The sequence below is a fragment of the Ruditapes philippinarum genome, unplaced genomic scaffold (genome assembly GCF_026571515.1).
Source record: "Ruditapes philippinarum isolate M1 unplaced genomic scaffold, ASM2657151v2 ctg2459_1_1_1_1, whole genome shotgun sequence".
Classification (NCBI taxonomy): domain Eukaryota; kingdom Metazoa; phylum Mollusca; class Bivalvia; order Venerida; family Veneridae; genus Ruditapes; species Ruditapes philippinarum.
Genome location: NW_026854349.1, coordinates 81,838 through 107,782, shown reverse-complemented (window position 1 = coordinate 107,782; position 25,945 = coordinate 81,838). Strand labels below are relative to the sequence as shown.

The following is a 25,945-nucleotide window of genomic DNA, read 5'->3' as shown; positions in this document are numbered from 1 at the left end:
AGGGGGTTTGGGTAATACATAGAGAATATTAAAATTTTTTTTTTTAAAAAATTTTTGGGGATTTTTTTTTCATAAAATTTAAGAAAATTTTTCATTCACAAGATTTAAAAAAAATCTTGATTTATTTGAAAAAAGCTTTTGGGTTTTCTATTTTTAAAATTTCTTTGGGCTCTTTTTTAACCTTAAAAAAATTTGTAAAAAACTCCTCCTTTTAGTTTTGTGTATTGGTTGGTTATGAACAATGAAGTCCGACAAGACACCAATGAAAAATATGGAATATAATTATGTTTCACTGCTGTGTAAATTAAACTTTTACAGAAAAAATACGGAAAATATAAATATCACTGTCTCAATATTGCATTTATAAGTAGATAATAAATGTAACAACATATATTGTATTGATTAAATGAAAATTTATTTCAAATTGCATGTGTATAAATTTGATCTCATATCATTTACACAAGGTATCTGAGCAAATTTGCTTAACTGTGCTTTTCTTTATGTCTTAAACTTTTTAACTCTTTGTCAATCATTAAATGCTATAGGCATTATCGTGAAACATTTCTTTAGAAAGGGAAAAGACGAGTTTTTATAACGTTTATATAATTTAAATCTAGTAATATGCTTATTTTCTTACAATAATAGCGACGAATGTGAAGTTATGAAAGTAGCAAAATGTAAAAACAAATAGTATTTTGCTTCCATACAAAATTCTTAATCACTGTAAATGCACTTATTGACAAAAAGTAACAGATGCAAAAGATGATTCAGGAAACTGGCCAATCAGTAACGTTTTAAAAACTATAAATGGACACCACAAAAAGATTAAAAAAGACCTTTTGAAAAATGAAAGTAAAATCATTTCTGAAGCACAATGGGTCTTTAATGCATTACCCTTTGGGGGTCGAAAAATCTGGTCTAAAAGTCAAAGGGTCTACAGGTCATCTTAAACTCCTAAGGGGTCGAGAGTCAAAGGGTCGGGTACCGTAAGGGGTCAAGAAGTCAAGGTTCGGGAAGTCATCTTAAAATCCTAAGGGGTCGAGAAGCCAATGGTCTTGAAGTAATCTTAATATCCAAAGTGGTCGAGAAGGCATAGGGTCTAATTGGCTTGCATGCGCCTTTAAATAAGATTTTAATGTCACGTATAGCTTCTTACAGTATGTCCGTCACCAATTATCAGTGATAAATTATTAAACATGTAAGACTTTATTGCACTTATTAAAAAAAGTGTGATAAACTTATCATCTTTCCTCGATGCGCATCATTATTCTACCTGGTCAAGAATAATACTCGCATTTAGTATTATCACTTGTACAAGTTTCCCTACTGTGATGGTACAACTTAACTGATGAAGTGGTTTTAAGCAGAGGCAAATGTTTTTTTTTCCTTCTAAAATTTGAAACACAACGAAACAACAACATTTTTCATTTCTAAAAAAAATGCACTATACAACAGACATAATTATTTGTCTTGAAATAAGCCAAAGCAGGCCTCCTTGAACACATCAATTTAGAATTTGGAATAATTTTGTATGTCTTCATAAAAGTAAATACTAAAATTGTATATATCCTGCGAATTTGACGAAATCAGATTCTTATAGAACAGTCTTGATCCCCATTGTGTGTCCATCCAGGGCTGCAAATTGTTTCATTATAGTAAACGGTTCTCCAGTAGTACTTCCAAGTCATACATCCCCTGCAATAGTTAAAAGTAATTTAAAATCAAAATAAAAATAAAAAACACGAGTATTGTGCCTTGAACTGACTGTCGGTACAAACTGGAATATCTGGCAAAGGAGTAACTTTTACAGCGTTAACGGGGTTCTGCAATAATTACCCGAAAACCGGACATTCCCTTGTGTAACAACAGCCATTTTGTTTTATTAATTTTCTTGTATAATTCATTAAATTATATTTTGTAAAGAAGTAAAGTAAGGCTTCATAACCTCTGATCCCCTTTCAAACTTCCATTTTATTTAGTTCCGCCCATTGTTTTCTCGTTTAGGGCACACGCTTTTTATTACTTGGGGGACCATACGCCGCTTTTCATGGAATGGCACGGAAGTGTCACATTGAAGGTTCCATGATAACCGCCGTATGAACACATCTACGGATGTTCTAAATTTAAAATTTTACCATTTCACGTTTAAATGTTGAATTCTGCTTAAGCCGGTGCTAGGGGGGCGTGGACGGTAACTTGCACTTTCCAGTTCTTATCCCATGCACGCCAATCACATGTTCTAAACACCTCAAAAATCCTTTTCTTGACACGCAAGAACACGCGTTATCTATTAGCCAGAACATGACTTATTAAGCGGGACATAAAAAATAGGTTGAACTTTTTACAAAAACGGAGTCTGAAATTTTACATGTATATATTTTATCTGTTTCCAATATGTAATACACAAAAACTTACCACATATGAATCCAGCCATCACAATAATACGCTAATTCTTTTCTGGTTCGTCTTACTTCTTTCAAAGTGTCTGAAATGTATGAATTTCTAAAGTAATGTTGAGCACGACAGAAAAATGACAAAAGAATAAGCTGGTAGCAAAATAAAACAGAGAGTTCATATCTATAGGTAATTTTTGTTATGTAGGAATTCCAGCACGATCTAAAAAAGTATTTTTTTACTGAAACTAATTTGAACAATAGAAAATAGCGGAATTTGGACTGTTCAATTTCCATGCACATTAATGTACTTTGTGTGGGTATTCCATCCCTACAATTTTCATACTTAATTAACAAAAAGGGTAAATAAAAAAATAGAGCATAACTATTTATAAGATTATGTTTCGTTTTGAATACGTCGGAACCGTATACGATAAATAGCGTGGGTTACCGAGGGTGACTAAGTTAAAATGAGGCAAACTTTCTTTAAATCGTACTAATTTAAAATGTTCGTTATTCATAAAAAATTTAATGTTGATGAAAATTCGAATAGGATTTTTTAAAATATGTTTTACATTTTTATGTGAAAGAAAAAACATCGAGCTAACAGTTTGATAATGATATATGGGTATTTTTTCAAATTTGAAAAGATGGGGCGAGTCCAGTTTAGATATGCTGTCAATATATAAAGATCGATTAATTACCAAAAAAATTTTGTTTGGTTTTACAGCGCAACAAACACAATTTAGGACATATGAGCCGCGTCATGACAAAGCCAACAAAGTGCAATTGCTACCTGCATGGATCCAGACCAGCCCGCGCATCCGCGCAGTCTGATCAGGATCCATGATGTTCGCTTACCAACTCTATTTCAAGTAGAGAAACTGATAGCGAACAGCATGGATCCTAATCAGACTGCGCTTAGGCTGGTCTGGATCCATGCTTGTCGCAAACGCACTATGTTGGTTTTGTCATGACGCGGCTCATATAATTATGTTCGCCGGAACAGGAAAGATGATTTTGGCTAACGTCGTTACTAACTTAAAGCAAAACAAGAAGTCCAAACCACTGAAAACCTGCAGGAACTAAGAGATGCATAGTCTCCAGTAATTTCAACATATCTGATAACCTTCTAAAATCACCCAGGATTAAACGATGGCTGCAATTCTGATAACTAAATACTGAAAGGCAACCCCACAATCACAAAGAGGTTACAAAATTAAAGTGATGGCCTTTAAAAAATTGACCGTAGAAAATGTACTGCATATTATAATGAGATATATAGCACTTACCCTTTCCATGCATCTGAGGAATCCAGTAATACACCCAAAAACACAAAAACTGTAGCTACTAAATAAATATGTTTCATTTTTTCGTATTTAAACAAACGCTTTTGTTGAAAAAACAATCTCTGAAGTGCAGATGATAAGTTAAACTAATAAGGGAAGTTTTGCTCTTATATATACAGTTATAAGACAAGGAAGTTTTGTGTTTGCACGTGGTGTTTTGTTGAAATCGCCCTTGAAAATGCCATAATGCATTTAGAAAACAAAAACGACTTCAAGCGCTTTAAATTGGCTGATGACTGAAAATTTAAATTTCTTTAAATACCATTTCTTTTCTTTTTCAGTAGGATAAATGTTCATATGTAATTAAATGCTTGTTTCCAAGACAAAAAGGGTATTACTAAGTGTAAAAGTGTACATTTAAACAAAGAACAGCATTTCATGTAGTAACCTCTTTCTATGGGAAGTTTGACAGATATATCTCCCTCCAGAAACAAAAAAATCAAAAAACAATCTAAATTCAAGATTTTATGCAAAGTTAAAAGATTCAAGATTCAAGTAATAATTTACATGATATGTGCAATTACATGCTGATTTTGCAGTATTTTTTCACAAGTGTTCACCCATGTTTCTGCTGCGTGACTAACAAAGTAAGGGCTATTTTAGCATCTTTAGACCTCTTTTGGTAATTTACGTGGATTGTTAGCGTCAATTGCAATGTGTAAATTACTGCCTTTGTTCACTTCACAATATTTCATTTTTAAATACATGTTCAAAATTTTCTTGAACATAAGTATGAATCTGGAGGCGTGCTATTTTAATACTTGAGGAAGAAAACTATTTTCAGTGTCTAAATTCCCCCATCTAAACGCAAACGTGAAGCAATTTTATATATGTATAATTTTTATATGCTATAAAACGTGTAAAACAAGTACGCACTTAAAACTTTAAGGCAAAATACCTTTATATTTTCCAGATTTTAAAAGTCGAGGAAAGAATTTGATACAAGAATTTTTATGAGCAAGAAAAGATTTTGCAATTTCGTAAAGAAAGCGGTTTTATGTGAAAGTTTTAAGGATAAACTGAAGGGTTTTTTAGTAACACCTGCCAAGTAAGGATCCTGCAACTTCTTATCTAGTTTAAATGGTTAGGGAAAAGTAGAAAGGTGCTAAGAATTTGTGGGAATTCTGCATTATTTCATATTATTTTTGTAATTACTTTCTGATTACTAAATCTTATTCGTTACATCATTTCTTACGAAAGATTAAAATCAATTCTAATTAAAAGACTATATAAGAACGATCTACTTCTTATGAAGTGTTAAATCCTCTATTGATTTCTTATGAAATGGTTATAAAGGTTTACTTGTATTTATTTCAAAGACAATGCTGTATAGATATGGTTTATGTAAAGTTGCATTCATTTCTAACAAATAGCTTTATTCAGTTCTAATAATTATAAGGCTCTTTTTCACTCCTTAAGGAAGACTTTTCACTTCTTACATAAGGCTCTATTCACTTCTTATTGAAGGCTCTATTCACTTCTTACTAAGGGCTCTATTTACTTCTTACATAAGGCTCTATTCACTTTCTTATTGAAGGCTCTGTTCACTTCTTATTGAAGGCTCTATTCACTTCTTATTGAAGGCTCTATTCACTTTCTTACTACTGAAGGCTTTGTTCACTTCTTATTTAAGGCTCTCTGTTCACTTCTTATTGAAGGCTCTATTCATTTCTTATTGAAGGCTCTGTTCACTTCTTATTGAAGGTTCTATTCATTTCTTATTGAAGGCTCTATTCACTTCTTATTGAAGGCTCTATTCACTTCTTATTGAAGGCTCTTTATTCTCTTCTTATTGAAGGCTCTATTTACTTCTTATTGAAGGTTTTGTTCACTTCTTATTGAAGACTCTATAAATACTTTTTTTATATTATAGGATCTATTTACTTCTTACGGAAGGCTATATTCACTTCTTATTGAAGGCTCTGTTCACTTATCCTTGAAGGCTTTATTCACTTCTTATTGACGGCTCTATTCACTTCCTATTGAAGGCTCTATTCACTTCTTATTGAAGGCTCTATATATACTTTTTATATTATAGAATCTATTCACTTCTTACTTATTGTAGGCTTTATTCACTTCTAATTGAAGGCTCTATTCACTTCCTATTGAAGGCTCTATTCACTTCTTATTGAAGGCTCTATATATACTTTTTATATTATAGAATCTATTCAGTTCTCACTATTCTTTTCTTATTAAAGGCTGTATTCTCTTCTTATTGAAGACTCTGTTCTTTTCTTATTGAAGGCTGTATTCTCTTCTTATTGAAGACTCTGTTCATTTCTTATTGAAGGCTTTATTCACTTCTTATTGAAGGCTCTATTCATTTCTTATTGAAGGCTCTATTCACTTCTTATTGAAGGCTCTATATATACTTCTTATATTATAGAATCTATTCACTTCTTACTTATTGAAGGCTATATATATAATTTTTATATTATAGAATCTATTCAGTTCTCACTTATTGAAGGCTTTATTCACTTCTTATTGAAGGCTCTATATACATGTATACTTCTTATATTATAGGATATATTCACTTCTTACTTATTGAAGGCTATATTCACTTCTTACGGAAGGTTCTATTCTTTTCTTATTGAATGCTGTATTCTCTTCTTATTGAAGACTCTGCTCATTTCTTATTGAAGGCTTTATTCACTTCTTATTGAAGGCTCTATTCATTTCTTATTGAAGGCTCTATTCACTTCTTATTGAAGGCTCTATATATACTTCTTATATTATAGAATCTATTCACTTCTTACCTATTGAAGGCTATATTCACTTCTTATTGAAGGCTTTATTCACTTCTTTTTGAAGGCTCTATAATCTATATATACTTCTTATATTATAGAATCCATTCACTTCCTACGTATTGAACGCTATATTCACTTCTTATTGAAGGCTTTATTCACTTTTTATTTAAGGCTTTATTCACTTCTTATTGAAGGCTCTATATATACTTCTTATATTACAGAATCTATTCACTTCTTACTTTTTGAAGGCTATCGAATACAAATACAACCAAAATAAAAAAGTACACGTGTGTCCTCGCTTTACTACATAAAATGCGGATATTAAAGTGATACTCAGGTAAATTAATGACAGAAATTTTAAAATGATCTTATGTTCTCAAATGACACTTAAATGACATTTTTTAGGTCCGATCATTAATTTCTGTATCAATTCTATATATATTCGGTTTGAGCGTAAATATATCTACATATGTTGAACGAAAGATTGCCGCCAACAGAATCAACGAGTAGTTTTAATACAAGTCCTGTGACTTGACCAAACCCTGAAGGTTACAATAACAGATATTGTGGAAGAAATTGTGGATATTGTAGAACCGAAACAAGTCTAAGTCATTCATTTGACATGTTCTTTAACGTTTCCAGAGTTCACTGTGACAACTATTGTGAAATCTCCAACCTGACCCACGTGGGTCAAGTTAGAAAACTACCATTTTATTTTTACAAGGACCTATGACTGTCTAGTGTATTCATTTAGAAGGCATTAACAAAATAATGGAAATTTCAAAACGAAGAAATGAAAATTGTGTCTATGTCTTCCTTTAAAGTTTTGGAAGCCAGGACTATATGTCCGCACAGCACTATCCTAATAATCTCGAAAGAAAAATACAATTCTTTACAAGGTAATTATGTTAAGATTTCTTCAAAATTAACTGTTTTTCTAGTTTATAAAGATAAACAAATAGATAGACTGAACAAATAGTTGTTATGCACCGATGCGTTTTGTCCGAGACACAACAGTGTCCCTTAAGATGAACAGATGAAGGGGTGATTTTAGCCCTGTTCAACGATATTAAGTCTCGGTAAACTATCTTCATTTATTTAATGTAATCGGACAGTTGTACAGTCCAGTATTTGTATAGGGAGATTAGAAAACATAGTCTTTCCATTTGTAGAAAATGTAACTAAAATATTATGCAACAATGCAAGAAATTTAAAATGTGTACCGAAGTGTAAAGCTGATGTATATGTAGTTGTATTTTTATTTACAACTCGCAAAATAAATCGTGATATTCCGCAGTAAATCAAGCGTCATATTCAAAAATTGTGTTTAGTAAGTCGATATAAGAAAGCAAAATATTTGTATTGCTACGTTGTCATATTTCTTGCACTTTCAGAGAACAAAACGCTCACAAATATGTCAGGGGAAGAAACTCATGGCAAGAATGTAAAATTTGCTAGTCGGATGATTTCCCGTGTTTACAATTCGCTTACGTGGCTATATCTATATATAGACCAATTTAAAGTCGTGTAAACTAGTGAAGTAAAACTTTTATAATTATTATCTATCAATCAATGGAATAACATTTAACTATATATAAGTTCGTGACAGCTGATGACAGCAGTCGTATAATAGAGTAAGAAAGGTAACCTTGAAATTGTGTTGTTTTCATTATCAGGTTATGAATAAACATGGTATACTTTCACGCCATCAAATTAATAATTAAATTTGCAAAAGAATAACAATTCTAAACATAAATATATCGATACAAAAGTATGTTCATATATTGATATTCAGAATTCAAACAGATTTAAGAATGTTTTGCAAAATTTGAAGGAAAAAATATTAAGTATGGTGGTTGATTTGTGCCATTCGTATTTTCGTCCCGCGACCCCGCCAAGCGAAAAGTCGAGTATTAACAAGTTAAAATGGCGGGGGCGCGGAAGAAAAACACGCTAATTAGCGAGGGCGCGGTACGAAGTTTAATAAATAAAACGTCGCCCCGCGGGGGCGCGGAGAGTTATTTAAGAAATAAAACGGCGGGGATGCGGAGCGAAAACACACTAATACATGTAATAAGCGGGGGCGCGGGCGAAGTTTAATAAACAAAACTTCGCCCCCACCCCCCGCCCCCGCTTATGAGCTTGTTTTCGCCCCGCGACCCCGCCAAGTAGCGTGGCGACGTTTTATTTATATTCCGATTTATGTTCTGTATATATTTTATATAAATGCATTTAACAAGTAATGAATCATCTATCAAGTCCGGATAATTTTTTATCCTCCCTCGTATGTACTGAGACTCTGTGTGGTCGTCCCTTTTATAACCTTCTCAAGAATGATAAATGATGCAATTTTTGTTTTATTAATTTCCAAACGAATTTACCTCTGCATGTCATCACAAGCATAGGTAAGAACTCGTTTTACAAAAAATATCTACATAACATTGGGTGAATTATAAGCTTTTCGGGGTCATCATCTTAGTCGCTTGGAACTCTACTTGCGTAGATATTTCTTTACGAGTTTCTTACAGATAATATGCCAAAATCAATAGGAATTTTACTTTTAGTGAGATAATGTCCCTGTTTTGAGACAACAATATGGGTTTCAAACATATTATGTTGTTGTAGCACATCTTCACGTGTAACGTCCAAATAATCACATCAAATATCTGTGTTGTAGGTCTCAAGTTTAAAGATGACGTCAAAATTAAGATTTGAAAATAAAGTGGCCATTGTGACTGGAGGATGTAAAGGCATTGGGAGAGGGTGTGTCGATGTATTCGGTAAGAGATATTCTCACATTCAGGATCGCCTGTAACACTATATTCTTCCTATAAAATAGACAGTTTTAAGCAGCGTTTTGTGATTTTCTACCTTGTGACGAAACTTTTAAACGACGTCATAATTGCGACATGATTCTAGTACGAGTATGATTTGAATCATTTATTGTGTAGAATGGCTCCCGAACAATTAGATATTTTTCGGTTCTAAAATGCTGATAAGAATAAAATGTATTCCTATCAAGCTTTCTCTCTCCTTTGATCAAGTAACCTCAACTGACGTCATAATGACGTTTCGGCAATATTCTTTCGAGAAAACCGGACTTCTAGCTGCCTTCAGCTTTTATTTTCTGTTTGAAAACAACAATGTGTTATTTCAAGCTTAGTGTCCAGCTTTATTTGTCATCCAATGAAAACGCTGTATTTCTTATAAAACAAAATTTTTATAGAAGAGCAAAAGTCGATACTATATAAAAGTCCGTTCATTCTCGCCTCAATTTTTCATAGTATGTCATAGAACCGCGTTCATAAAATATTCGTGACGAAGGTGAATATTATGAAGCCAAATGAAGCTTGACACTAAGTATGTTAGAATTCATCCGTAGCTGTTCTACAGTAATTTTCCTCAATAGGATTGCCATATTTCAAATGAATCGTAACACATTTACTTTGGTAAATCGTCTAACGGTTAATCAGTCTAGTAAATTAACTGTTTATAAAAATAATTTAAAACACTAAGCAGGTTAAAGTTTATAAGTACGAATAAAAAAAATTAAATCTTTCGCGCGGCTGAAGCTCCTGACCAATTTAATTTTGTAAATACGTACTAATAAACTTTAACCTATATTTAGAAACATTCTCTCCCGGCAAAGTAGAACAGCACGGATGAACACTAACATATACGTTCTTAGAGTATTTGACTATTTTTATCTTATAAAAAGTGCATTTTATCACTGTTAAGCCTTTCCCTGGAGCTATTTTAACGCGTTTATGGTGTTTGTTTCTAAATATAGAAGACAAGTGAAACGAATCATCTGCTTTACTTATCTAAATATACATGTATAGAACCGACCGGTACATAAGAGGTATTGTGGGGTTTCCTTATTGTTTATGTATTTAATCGTCGGTAAATTTCATTTTCCACCTTAACCATTTTGATTTTACATGATATGAAACGATATATCTAAATAATAACATATTTAACCTTTAGAGAAGCTGAATGTGGCTTTAAACTTGACGAATGATGAAGCTATTATTTCATGTTTTTTTTTCTGTTTGTTTTTTGTTGTTGTTTTTTTTGTGTTTGTTGTTTTTTTTGTTTGTTTTTTTTTTTTGTTTTTGTTTTTTTGCTTTTTTTAAAGGAACATTACTTAATTATTGACTTTTTAGTGCAAAAATGAAAATTTGTGATAAGATCTTTACTACAGTTCTATATGATGACGTGTCAATTACACGGTGGGGGGGGGAATCACGTGACTTTGTATAGTAATACCCACGAGAAAATGGCGACTGCTGAGCCCCGGTAAATACCTTATTATGTTAAATTAAGGTGACAAACGTTTCTTAAATCAAAACAAAACCTAGCGTATCATATGCGCGTTAATTTTCTTCAAATGACAATACAAAGTGCATTATCCTACGTTTTGTGGTTTTTGAGAACATTGTTTGAATTGTGTGAAAATTGCACATTCAGCGATAGTAATTCGCACGAAGCGATATAATTTGGTACCAAAATAAATGAAAATAAACTTACTTTCTGCACTTAAGACACAAAATCAATCATTTTATTGACATCTGTTATCGTAGAAGTTCATATAAAATATATTTTCGAAGGTCTGTAGCCTACAAATGTTCTTTGCAAATGTATAGTAAGTAAAACGAACAATTTCTGGATAGTAAGTTACACGAAAACAAAATAGTAAGTTTCACGCACAGATTCCATTAGCATACATATACATTAAAAGAAAGTTAAAGTTCATATGTTAAGAGATAGAAAATACTTATTTCAATTATGCAAGATCAAATATTTCACATTTTTGTCTATAGGACGAATGCTTAATTGGTTGCTATTATAATATATCAAATGAACTTTTGATGGGATTTGATATTACACGGCTCAGTGTTATTTTTCTGTGGCGATAGGAGTTCTTTGACCTCTGCAGTTTCAGGTGTGTCTTGGCCCTCATTTTACTGTAATGAACAAATATAATTGCTTGTTAATTGGTATGGTGATGTTTATTAACTGAATGCTGATCGATGTTTTTATATGGCGGTATTTGTTACATTTAGTCACTATGTTACTTAATTTATGAACATATATTGAAGAATTCGCAAGAACAAAATAACTTCTTACAAAAAAAAAACAAAAAAACAACAACAACAAACAACAATGATACAGTGATACAAGTTATGATTAAAGGCACATTGTTCCTCACAAATCCATATTGTTTAAATTCTTTTGAAGTGTCAAACATGTGTTTGATAATGTTTAAATAATGGATAAAACGTATGATAGTATTTTATTACAACTGAAAAAGGTAGCACTGAACATTATATTAAGTGATGTGTCGCTAAGGTAGCAAAATGTAAAAAAAGTAGTATTTCGACTTCCATACGAAATACTTATTCACTAAAGGTATACCATTTTCCAACAGAACCAAAGATGTAAAAGATAGTTTGAGTATCTAGCAAATGAGTATGTTTTCGGAAACTGTAACAAGATACCAAAAATAAACAGTTTTCTTTTTAATAAAAATGACAGCATTTAAGAGGCATATTTGGACCTTCAAAGAAAAACGTATATTTGAAATCAAACGGTCAAAGATATGAAGGCAAGTGGAGTAAAAAAATATTTACATAAAACAATCTTAGATGCTGGGTTTCAAGTCACACCGTCAATGTCAGGACACCTGAGTTAAAGCACCGACGTTTTGTTAGCTAGTTTGATGAAAGAATTCAAGGACTCTGGTCGGACTAGAATCCATACCGGTGAGAAGCATGTGTATAAAAATCAGGGACTTTAAACACTCGGCCATGGACGCATTGAATATCTTATTTACTTACTCTATCACAAACAAAAAGTAAGAGTTTACGACGCAACAAATTTGCACATGGTAAGAAAATAAACGTATAGTAATACATAACATTTTAACAAAACTTCTTGTGTTTATTTATAATATCTGCCAGTGTAAGAATAAAATTAATAAAAACTTTGTATACCAGTTCTATGATGGCATTAAATATGTCGAATGTCTTCTCCTTTGCGTTTTTGGTCCAAATTGCAGATACTGAAAAATAAATGATGGTGTTGTAATATTTCCTTCTGCACAGTTATTTCTTTATAAATCTAGTTCTAAAGATAACGGATGTGGGTCCAGTCTAACGTGAAAAAGGGCCAAGTGTAACGTACATTGTTGAGTATCAATGTCAATGTCTCATTTAGTTATTTTAAGTTAAGTAATCTTTTATGAAATTATATGAATATGAATACATGTATTATGAAATAATATGAATTATTATTAATATACTCTCTCGATATTTGTTTCTCTGTCACCGTAGACGGAACACACTTGCAAATTTGAAACCAAAAGAATTATAAAATAGTTTCGTCACATTTTAGTAAGCTATTGGAAACTGTGCGTGAAACTTACTATTTTGTTTTCGTGTAACTTACTATCCATAAATTGTTCGTTTTACTTACTAAACATTTGCAAAGAGCATTTGTAGGCTACAGACCTTCGAACAAAATTTTATATGGAATTCTACAAGAACAGATGTCAATAAAATGATTGATTTGGTGTCTTAAGTGCAAAAAGAAAGCTTATTTTCATTTATTTTGGTACCAAATTATATCGCTTCGTGCAAATTACTATCGCTGAATGTGCAGTTTTCACACAATTCAAACAATGTTCTCAAAAACCACAAAACGTAGGATAATGCACTTTGTATTGTCATTTGAAGAAAATTAACGCGCATATGATACGCTAGGTTTTGTTTTGATTTAAGAAACGTTTGTCACCTTAATTTAACATAATAAGGTACTTACCGGGGCTCAGCAGTCGCCATTTTCTCGTGGGTATTACTATACAAAGTCACGTGATTCCCCCCCGTGAATTATTTAATGATATCGTTTTGGAATTCAAAGTTTATTAGATCTAAAAGAGTTTTTTATTAATTTCAGTTGAAAATGGAGGCAAAGTTGCCGTATTTGATATCGACGGTTGGTATATATAACAAACTAAACAAAACAATAACTAATTAGATTAATTGTATTTCATTTTAGCTTAAAACAGAATTACAAACATTTGAGTAAACCTAATGATCAACATTATTTTTTGTCCAATCACATTGTAGTATTTTTCAAATTTCTGCTAAGTCTAACTTTGGTTAATTTGTACTAACTAAATAAAATTTACTTAATCTGTCGTCTAACCAGTCTAACAAATTTCAATAATATTAGGAAGGAGTTAGAGGTGTGATTTGCACTCTGAATTGTAAAATATCTAAGGTTAGCAAAACAATGCCAACCGAGGTCAGGTGTTTCTAAATGTGGGTACAATTAATTTATTACATAGATAATACATGTGGGGCACGCAGAGACAAATGATTACATAGTAACTTTTTATATCCTTTTAACTCTAAGAAAAATGTCTGTTATAAATTGCTGACTGATTTAAACTTTATATTTTCTAGAAAAGTAACCAAGTTGATAGTAACTGCATTAACAATCCTTGATATTAAGAATACAATGTTTACATTTTTGGCTGGAAAACTCATTGTAAATGGACCCCCTCCACCTGTAAACCTAAATTGACATACAGAAAAAAAGGTCAACTGTTTTTCAAATGAGCAAATCAATAGGGATTTTAAATGTTAGTGAATAACTTGAAGCTAACAACGAATTTGTCTCACATTTTCCATTTATTTTAAAAGGATTTACACATTTCATTAACTCCATTGTTTTTACCTAATTGCATTTTTTTCCTCGCTGTTTTTTTTCCAGATATTTTATAGAAACATGATAGTCTTACTGTAGATAAAGGTATAAATTCTGTGACATTTCAGTAAAAAATGTGCCTAATTATATGTTGAAAAGGCCATTTATTTAGCTTTTCTAAATGTGACATGTTAGAAACTTGACAAGGTGTAGACATCTTTTAGAGCGAAAGGGCGGAGCTATCGGTGATTTAGAGAAATGCCTTGTTTTTGGTTGAAAAAATAATGTTGATCATTAAATAGGTTAATGTTTAATAATACACATTAACAAAAATAATTGGTCGACTGCCTGCGGCAGACTTGACCAATTATTTTTGTTAATATGTATTATTAAACACTAACCTATACTTAGTCGGCTCACTCGTTGGCGTCGCCGTAAGTTAACCTTTTCGTAAAATTCCATGTTCAAAGGCAATTCTCTTCAACTAGACATTGATGTTTATTGTCATAAAAAGACGTCATTTCAAATTGCCAGATTATTTTATAAGTTGATACAAAGTTATGCCCCTTTTTCAACAATAGACTTTGGTTTACCATTTTGTTAAGATCCATTTTTCTCAGAAACTATCAGAAATACACTTAAAACTTGATATACAAGTTCATTTTCAAAATATGTCACCAAAGAAAAGTGATGATACTAAAAGTCATATTTGCAAAGTAAATCCTATTTCTTAACTTTTTTTGCTTGTTTCTAAGGTCAATTTCATAAAAACTGTCAAAGTCAGCTATTTCAAATTTGGAAAACTAGTTCAGTTTTAAAATTGGATAGCATTTTGTAAACGGCGGTTAATTTCTTAACTTCTTTTCTCATTTATGCCTCTTTATTGACTTAGAATTTCTTGGTCTTATTTTTCTTTTGTAAAAGTTCATTACTCCAAGTGTATTAAAGATATTCACTTAAAACTTTGAATACTTGTTCGCTACAAAATTTATTTGAAATACATTGAAATTTGACTTGGAATATTTGCCACTTTTAACTTGAAGTACTTGTTCACTACATAGAACAAGTAGGTCTGCTAAGCATGTCTGCAGTATAATGCCCCTTTTTTATAAGTTGCCTTTTTAGCTCACCTGTCGCAAAGTGGCATGGTGAGGTTTTGCGATCGCTTTTCATCCGGCGTCTATCCGTCCGTCGTCTGTTAACATTTACTTTAAACGACATCTCCGCTGAGCCAATTTCATTCAAACTTCACAGGAATGTTCCTTTGGTAGTCAACTTAAAAAAGAATTCAAAGAATTTAATTCAATGCAAAACTCTGGTTGCTATGGCAACCCCCAAAAAAACTTTAAAAATCTTCTTTTAAAAAACAAATGAGCTGAAGCTTAAATATTTGGCATGAAACATCATCTAGTCAGTGTCTACCAAGTTTATTTAAACAAAAGCCCTGGGGTCAAAATTGGCCCCGCCCCAGGGCTCATTGATATTCATTATATGTATATAGTAAAAACTTAAAAAATCTCTTTAGCTAGAGCTTAGATATTAAGCATGAAACATTTTCTAGTGTCTACCAAGTTTGTTCAAATAAAAGCCCTGGGGTCAAAATTGACCCGCCTCGGTAGGTCATTGGATTTCCTTAAATGTATATAGTAAAAACTTAAAAAATCTTTTAAAACCCCCAAATAGCTAGAGCTTATATATTTAGCAAGAAACAACTGCTAGTTTGTGTCTAGCTTGTCAAGTTTGTTAAAATAAAAGCCCTGAGGTCAAAATTGGCCCGCCCCGGTAGGTCATTGAATTTCCTTAAATGTATATAGTAAAAACTTTAAAAAAAACTTTTAAAACCCCCAAATAGCTAGAGCTTAGATATTTAGCATGAAACATCTTCTACAAAGTGTCTAGCAAGTTTGTTCAAATAAAAGTCCTAGGATCAAAATACTCACCGCCCCTGGGTGTCATTAATTTTCCTTGTATATATGTAGTAAAAACCCCAAAAAGCAAGAGCTTAGACATTTACATGAAACATCTTCTTGTGTGTGTCTACCAAAACCCCACCCCCGTGGGACATTGATTTTTCTTATATGTGCATGTCTTTCGGAACTGTTGTTTTCCTTTAGTGATAGCAACCAGTAATGTTTTTAGACATGCACTATTTCAGATACAAATATGAGCTTTGTGATATCAGTTGAAGATGGTTTTTATTTGTTTGGATCGTCAGACCAAACAAATAATGGTAGCGAAATTTCAGAGTCTAATGCTGTTAATTGCAAATGCCGAAAGTAGTCCACTTTTTTGAAGCGGTTACTTCCCTTTATATGTACACTAACGGCGAAAAATTCAAGGGAGATCACTGCGTAAAGATGGTCAAAGACAGGCACATTAATTTTCAAGCAAAATAATTCCCGAATGGTCGAAGATTTCTAATACTGTTTTATTGTATTTTCTGATCGAAAATAAGTAAATACAAAGCGGAAATTCAATCTCTGACAAAGAAGTTTACGACAAACCTAACAACAAGTAGATCTCAAAACAGCTTAAAACTAGCGATTTAAAAGAAAGAAATATTTTTATTTTGTTACAAGTATCCAACAAATTACAACGCATTCAAAGTTTAAAAATAGCGTTGGCTTATAGAATTGTCAATAAATGCACAATCACAAATTACGCGGATGAATATGATTTTATCAATGAAAATACTATTTTTAGGTAATTTTAGCGATGTCGATTACCGAATACTACACAAACCGAGTAGTGGCATATATAGATTTACATGTCGGACTGTTTGGGCGAGAAGATTTTCGCTAAATTATTTACTTCAATTTTAAACAACAGGTTTATCCTGAACTTAATAAGGAATTACAAACCCGAAATGCAATGGAAGTTCTAAATTTAGAATGACTTGATGTTATTCAGACAATGTTTGTATAACTTCTCCGTGGTGCAGGGGTAACGCGCTCGCTTAGTGAGTGAGATGTCTGGAGTTCAAATCCCAGTCGAGGATATTTTTTTTTAAATTCCTTTTTAAGTGTCTTTGTTAATGAAGTAGCCATGATATGCAAGGGTAAAGTGTGGCTGTCGTAAAAATGAACATAAATGATTTTTTGATGCAACTCTAGTTATGCAGAATTCCGTATGTATCAAACTCTGGTGCCTTGCAAAATGAATTATAATACATAAAAATAAACTTATACAGGAAAATACATACAGATATACAGTACGATTTAGATTGCAATCAGAAAATACCACAGAACTTGCAGTCCTTTATGGTTTTCTTCAGGCCGTTCACATATAAATTCACCGTGGCTGAGAGGTTTTCGCGCTCGCTTAGGAAGCGAGAGGTCTGGAGTTCAAATCCCAGTAAAGGCAACTCATTTCTTTTTCAAATGGTTTAAGTCAAATAAACATTGGATTGAATATCAGTGTTGCAATTAGTATTATAGCCAATTTACTACAATTAAAACGATGGAAAGCATTGGTGGCACTATACATTTAATCTCACAACCTGTACCTGTTCTTACATTCTGAGACCCAAACAAATTCAGCGCCTTCTGTGCTTTGATTCTTTATAGTTTGCAATATTAATTGTTACTTGTTATGTTATACACAGATGAGCGATTTCAGGGCCATCATGGCCCTCTTGTTTCAACTATCCAGCACTAGAACTGAGAAAAGTGGAGCGCGCTGTTCGAGGACAATTCTTGTTTAATAAATCGAATTTGTCTTCCCTACAATGATTATGTTTGTCATTGCAACATGAATTCTAGTTTTCTGGTACTATTAATTATTTAAAAATATTGGAACTTGATATAGATGCGGTTGGTCAAACAATGAAGCCAGATGGTACAGGAGAGGTGCTTTTCATCCACTGCGACATGACAAAAGAAGATGAAATCAAGGTACGAGGATATCTGTAGCAACGGAAGTAAAAGTTAGCGCATGCGCCGCTATTCGTTACGCATGAAGTGAAACGAAACATTGTCGTGATATATCTTTGAACAACACACTCGAAATATGGCATAGAAATAGTGATAAGATTATAATGTTAATCATTTGAAATAATTACTCTCCTCTTCATTTATCACTATCAAACTACACAAAAAGCATAATGTACTAGCTATCAGATAAGCGACTTATACTCGAAAACGAAATAAACACATGCTTGTTTACTAATTTCTTTTATAAAACATACTATGTTTAATCACAAATAACTTCTCGATATTTTCAAGACAAGAAGCAAAACTAAAAAAACTTTAAACAATTTCTTTAATGTTGCCTATACCACATGAATTTTTGCGATCTGCGTTGGGCAGAAAACCAGCAGTAAAACTGGTTCAGGATTATTTTCAGTAACTTTTTTGAAAATCTTTTATTATGTTAAGATTAATTGATAAGTCCTCTTGGCTCTAATTCAAGTGAGTACCCAGTATATAGAATGTTTTTACGAAAGCAATTTTTTGTTGTTAATTTAATTATGATGAATTTCTGATCGTCCAAACACACACTTTTATCTTATGAATAAAATACCAATTTTCTTGGGGGATAAAAATAGATACATGTATAGGGTATTTATTAGAATGGGCAGGCTGTGCATTTTATCCCATTAAAAATAATGAAATATTTTAATAGATCTAATTATGACAGAAAATGATACCAGATCAGAAAATGTCACGTAGGATAGGTATCGTGTACATTTAGAAAAAGCCATATGTTGTTCAATTATTTAATAGGCTGCAGTTGAAACCACAGTGAAGAAATTCGACAAAATTGACTGCTTGGTAAACAACGCAGGATGACGTGAGAAATTTTATTTTCTATTTATTTTACTCTAGTCTGCACTTACGCTTCTTTCTTGTGTTTGGCGAAAACATAATTACTTTATATAGATAGATACATTCTGGAGAACATCAATATCACTAACGTCAGACTTTTGTATCTTTTTTTTCCGGACTTTTAGATATTCTCAGTAATTTAATCAACATTGTTATAAACAAACAATATGTGAAGGTTTTTGTATTCAACCTGTTAAAATGAATGGTCTTATAATTCTAATGTTTTATAGATCCGCCTTCGAGAACTATTGATGAATTTTCAGCGCAAGAATTTCGTGATCTAATAGACTTGAATCTGATTGGCTACTTTCTCACATGCAAGGCAAGCTTTGTTGTTATATCTATTTTGATTGGCTACTTTCTCACATGCAGCCAAGGCAAGCTTTGTTGTTATATCTATTTTGATTGGCTACAATCTCACATGCAAGGCAAGCTTTGTTGTTATATCTATTTTGATTGGCTACTTTTTCACATGCAAGGCAAGCTTTGTTGTTACATCTATTTTTATTGGCTAGTTATATTGGAAATGATATACAAGACTTATTATAAAAGCAAATGGTCTTCTAAATAGAGTACTGCGATACTTTAATTTCTCTCTTACGTATAGTTCAATACATTTTCTTTTTACATGTACGAGACACAAATCACTTTTTTTCAGTATAAACATTCTAACCTTTTTTATTAAATCACAAATTTATCTATCAATAAATGGAATTGTAATTACACGTCTGTATTTCAGTATGCCTTACCCTATATAAGACAAACCCAAGGGTCAATTGTAAACATATCAAGCGGGGCATTCATAGCGGGCCAAGATTAAGCTGTGACATATGTTGCAACGAAGGTCAGTGCTAATTCGACGTTGTTAATAGTCTAAAATAGTCCATTCGTGACGAAATCTGTTAGAATTTATTGTCCTGATATACCATTTTAAGAAAAATGAATGAAAAGTAATGAAGGTTTTACCTGAACCATTGTATTACTCCATTTCTTAGTGATATAACAGTTTGAAACTTCATGTTTGTAATATCGAAACTAAAACGAAATCATAAGTTCTTTGTTTGTTTCCATTAAAATTCCATATTAAGCATTTTTTCCGACTTTGCCTTTACTTTAAGTTATTTTCTAAGATTAGTAAACGCAGCCATGATCAAGAGTGTCCATGTACCAAAATTCTTTTTTTATTTCCATTACCATAACGAATACTAAAATCTTCTGTTTTACCTTGTCAATGTGACTTTAATTTTTCTTCACGAGACGCGATGGCACGCTTTCTGTGCACAGCTGATCTATGCAAGAAATTCAAATGTTATTATTTTGGGTGTTAACCACAATTAAGTTCCCTAAGTGTCTCCAGATCTCTAACATGATATACCATGATAAATCTGTCCAATTATTTCAGGGTGGAGTGGTCGGATTAACTCGAGCATTGGCAACGGACGAAGGAAAACATGGTGTTCGGGTTAATGCGTGAGTTATTTGGTTAATGCATTTGTGTTCGTGTTAAAGCACAGCTGTTGGTTTTAAATCGCATATTTAGGAACTAACTTTTAAAAGAATGAGTTTTATTTCGCTGTTAAGAATATATTTATCACATATAACATATAGAATGAACATTTTTGTTTTACTCATAGTCCAAGCATATTTGTGAAATTTACTGTTTCATTTTGTAATGAAATTGATTTGGTTTTTTAAGGCATTGCATATTTCAAGTGCGATATACACGTAATTCTATAAATATTGTGTTGTTTTATTTTTCTGGATAATATTATTCTGCATAGCTATTAAAAAAATTATCATTCAATACATAAATATTATGTATTTGACATATTATTTTCATTAGGGACTCTACTGAGTTTTTTGACATGATGGTGCTGAAAATATCTTTTCCAGATATATGTACCATTTGATGGAGGTTTAGAATACTAATCTTTGTACAAAATTTTAGATCATTCGCGCACTTAGTTTTTCAAATTGTAAAACATGACCCAAAATGAAAAGCGTTTAAACGCTTTTCACTCAAATCGGGCTAAGAAAAGCATAAAAATACGATTTTCAATTTATTTCAAAGTATATTTCTTAACTATCTTTGCATATATTTCTGTTTAAAGTGCCCCAGCTCATTCATGTTAGAAATTCAAATGTTATGTTTTTAGTCTTCAAACCTCAGTGGAGTCCCTGTCTTGCTGATTTTCAAGATAACTAAGATGAATATTTATGATTTAATAATACATTGTGGTCATTAAATACAGAATATCACCTGGGGCGGTCAGGACACCTTTGCTGGAAGAATGCATTAAATTGACAGGTGATTTACAAAGTGTTTTGGAAATCTGCAAAAAACAAACGGTATATTTACAGATTGTTATACCCCCGAAACGAAGTTTGGGGGTATATAGGAGTCATTCGGTGGTCGGTCGGTCGGTCCAGCGGTCCGTTTCATTTTCCTTGTCCGGAGCATAACTTGAAGACTAATAATTGGAATTCAATACAACTTCATACAATGGTCAAGCACAATAAGGGAAAGTGCAGTGCACAAGAACCATAACTCTATCTAAAGTAATTACAGAGTTATTGCCCTTTGTTACTTTTCCATAGCTTCCTTTTGTCTGGACCATAATTTGAAAACTTATAGTTGGAATTCAATATAACTTCATGCAATGGTCAAGCACATTGAGCGGAAGTTCGGTGCACAAGAACCATAACTCCATCTTGACTAATTACAGAGAAATTGCTCTTTGTTACTTTTCCTTGTCCGGAGCATAACTTGAAAACTACTTGTTGGAATTCAATGAAACTTAATACAATGGTCAAGCACATGAAGAGGAAGTACAGTACACAAGAACCATAACTCTTTCTAAAGTAATAACAGAGTTATTGCCTTTTGGTATTTTTCCATTGCTTTTTTTTCGGAGCATAACTTGAAGACTTATGTTTGGAATTCAATACAACTTCATACAATGATCAAGCACATTGAGAGGAAGTGCAATACACAAGAACCATAACTTCATCTTGTTTTATTACAGAGTTATTGCCCTTTGTTACTTTCCTTGTCTGGAACATTACTTGAAAACTGATTGCCCTTTGATACTTTTCCTTGTCCTGAGCATAACTTGAAAAGTACTGGTTGGAATTCAAAACAACTTCATACAATGGTCAAGCATAATGAGAGGAAGTGCAGTGCACAAGAACCATAACTCTGTCCAGAGTAATTATAGAGTTATTGCCCTTTGTAACTTCTCCATTGCTTTTTTCTTGTCCAGAGCATAACTTGTAAACTACTGGTTGGAATTCAATACAATTTCATACAATGGTCAAGTATATTGAGAGGAAGCGCAGTTGGCAGAAACCATAACTCTTTCTTGACTCATTTAAGAGTTTTTGCCCTATGTTACTTTTTATTGTCCAGTGCATAACTTGAAAATCAATGGTTGGAATTCAATCAATGAAACTTCAAACAATGGTCAAGGGCAGTTAGATGAAGTGCATTGCTCTATTTGGACAAATTACAGTTATTGCCCTTTGTTACTTTTTTTGTCCAGTGCATAACTTGAAAACTAGTAGTTGGAATTAAATACAACTTCATACAATGGTCAAGGACAATGAGAGGAAGTGCAGTGTACAATAACCATAACTACATCTTCAGTATTTGTAAAGTTATTGCCCTTTGTTCTTTTTCCTTGTCCGGTGCATAACATAAAAAACTAAGGTTTAGAATTCTATGCAACGTCATACAATGGTCAAGCGCAATGAGAGGAAGTGCAGTGCTCAAGAAGCTTAACTCTTTCTAGACTAATTCAATAAAACTTCATCAATGGTCAACCAGATTAGAAGAGAATGCAACATACAATATCCACAACTATCTTTAATTGCCCACAACAATAACTCTATTTCAATTCTTTTGCAAGGTATTCTGTTACTAGTTACTTCCTCATTTCCGAAGCAGTCTTGCGGGGGTATTAATCACATTTAGTGATAGTTCTAGTTTATATTTACTTTTTAAAGGACCCAAAAGCCCTTTTTCTTTTTTTATTTAAGTTGGTTTTTGATTTTTTATTATATTTTTTTAATAGATTTGGCACGCATTTTTCAATCCCGGCCCCTGCAAATTTAAAATTTTAAAAAACTGTCCCGTATTTTTGTCCCGTCCGGGGTGAAAAATTTTTTTCTTTAAAAATAACATTTTCCCCCTCAAAAGGGCCTTTTTTAAAACACGGCCTGCCCTTTTATGTAACATATTTCATATGCCCTTGATTACAGGAACCTTGAACCTCTAAAGTTATGCCGGCTCGCCACGGCGAGCCGGTATTACGGTAGGATTTTACTGAGAAACAACCTAAAACTCTGAAGCTATCCAAAAATTTAATCGAAGCTTGGCTTCCAGCTTTTCTACAAAATTTATTTATCTGGCTAGGATCCAAAATTATTTAGCCAATCAAATTTAATCTTTACATAGCGTCAAAAAAACCTTCAATTTCACGCCATTTTTTAAAAAATCAGCAAGTATTGTTTTTGAGCGCAAGATATAATGATGATTAAAATGTTTGTCTTTATGAATTCTTTTCAATAAATCATATTTACACTGACTTCTGATTTAGCGATTTCACCTGTTTTCTCTGCAGTAAGTTTTCGTTTGGTTAATTAAACATAAGTGTAACATCTGGTTCTGTGCATTTTTTTTTTATTTTTTCCTTTTTTTCCGGTCATTTTATCCTTTCCGGTATTTAGTGTATGTATTTACTGGCCGGGATCCGGGACGCCCGGGATCCGGGATCGTATAAGATATGGAGGAAAAACCTAATGAACTATATTTGTGTTGATTGTTGTCGTAATGAAAGGCCATTAAACGTTAATTTTTTTTATTGTATATAATGAACGTTAAATTAATTTAACTTATAATATAGATATATTTAGAGCTATTTATTTTATTAACAAACTTAAAATGCGGAAATCACAATACTTATAATTATATGCCTAATTAATTGGAAAAATCAAAGACTATTTTCTTGAATTGGTCAAATCCCGGGATCCCTATATGTTTTAAAACGATCCCAGCTTTTCTGAAAACTATATACTTGAACTGGCCAATCCGTGAGATCTATTTACATTTTAATACGATCCCGGCTTTTCTGAAAACTATATTCTTGAACTGGTCAATTCCCGGGATCCCTATATGTTTTAATAGGATCCCGGCTTATCTGAAAAACATCTTCTTAGACTGGTCAATTTCCGGGATCCCTATATTTTTTAAATAGGATCCCGGCTTTTCTGGCTGAATTGATTGACAACTTGTGTTTACTTTAGGACTTGTGCCTCTCATTCCAATACTAAATAACATACATGTATTACAACTTAATTTTGTATAAAGAGACATCTTTATGAAATCTACCCATCTAACATTTAATGGTCAAGGTCAACAGGCCATATAGTAAATGTGCATAGACATAGGTTCTTCATTCAATCTGTTTACATGCACCTTCATATATACTCATACTCATCTTGGTTAAACTGAGAGAACTTTATATGTCACTTTCAATCAATGAGTATCAGATTTTGAATTTACTGGCCCGAATTCGAGTTTTGAATTTATTCTACTAAATAATTAACAAAATTTTCTTAAATTTACACTGGCCTGAACTTATATACACTGGCCATCGGGCACCGGGCCAGTGTTGACTTCACTTTTATTTTGATGTTCGCTGAAGTCTCTTCAGCTAACAGAACTGTCATTTTTACATTTAAACACACCCCTTGAAAAAAATTACGAAGCGAGTCGCTACTAGCTTTTTTAAAAGCTAACCTTGTTTTATTTAAAATAGAAAGTTCACTATAGTTTTGTTACTATCATTATAATGATTATGTGTTTTGTTTTACGAACTATGATTTCAGGTGTTACGCCGTGTCGCTGAGCCCCGAGATATAGGTCAAACATGTTTATTTTTAGCAGCGGAAGCAACTTTTACAACCGGTGAAGACTTGAGTTGTACTGCTGGCGCTGAAAGAGGGTATGGACTCAAATATTAATAAGAAGGGAGTATGGACTGAGACGCGACATATATGGATGTGGACTAAAAGATAACTGAAATGGTCTGAACTAAAACATATTACATATAAAATTGACTCATAATAACTAAAGATAAATATGAAAAACTTTTACCAAAGAATATTAAACTAGTACATATGATGTATGTATGAACTGTGATGTCACAAGAACTAAAAAGTATATGGAATAAAGTGACGCAACAGATATAAATATTGACACTCATATCAGTAGCATACCATCTACGGACTGAACTGTAAAACAGGTAAATTAACTCAAGATTTTAATATGAAAACTGAAATAAAGATATTACAAAAAATGGACAGGTGTCGTGTTGTATTTATATGGAATAATACAATCTTATAATTATATCACACATTAGTATTTAGATTTAAATACATGTAGTAACGGACACGTTTACTTAAATGGGAATTATATCATAATAATTATGATAAAATGACACCATTGTGTGTTGGTCCAAATGCAACTTATATGCCCTCAAGTTAATGAAGATAAAACAACAAACAAAAAGACACGTTGAACAGCCTGTCAGGGTAGGAATTTGGTGATGAAAATGGTAAAACCAATTTTAAATATGACATGTAAAGTTTATTTGCAATGTGAACATTTATTTATTTTTTAAAAACTCTTAATACATTTTACTAAAGGTGAAAGTCATCTGGAAGACTGCAGCTTTAAAGCCAAATGTGATCAAAATCAGCTCCTAATTAACGACATATACAAGAAATAACTTTTATCAGTTTGCTTTAAACCTTGCCTAAAAGTAATAGTAAAGAAAATATCTCTAGAAAAAAAACGTCTGTGTATTTGTCAATAGAAGAAGTGGTCTAGTGTAGGAGACATCTGCCTCTCATCT

The 25,945-nt window shown here is 32.3% G+C and overlaps 2 long non-coding RNA genes across 2 annotated transcripts; one reads left to right on the top strand and one right to left on the bottom strand.

The window, feature by feature from the left end:
• Window positions 1-1,335: 1,335 nt before the first annotated feature.
• LOC132739895 (uncharacterized) lies at window positions 1,336-2,476 on the bottom strand. Its single transcript, XR_009627067.1, has 2 exons — window positions 2,416-2,476; window positions 1,336-1,695 (listed from the first exon to the last, which is right to left on the bottom strand). It is a non-coding gene; the product is annotated as an uncharacterized LOC132739895 (long non-coding RNA).
• A 5,489-nt stretch (window positions 2,477-7,965) lies between these two features.
• On the top strand, window positions 7,966-25,389 carry LOC132739896 (uncharacterized). The gene is made up of 8 exons (XR_009627068.1): window positions 7,966-8,132; window positions 9,167-9,269; window positions 13,447-13,485; window positions 18,010-18,095; window positions 19,768-19,872; window positions 20,431-20,498; window positions 21,281-21,377; window positions 24,918-25,389. It is a non-coding gene; the product is annotated as an uncharacterized LOC132739896 (long non-coding RNA).
• Window positions 25,390-25,945: the final 556 nt, after the last annotated feature.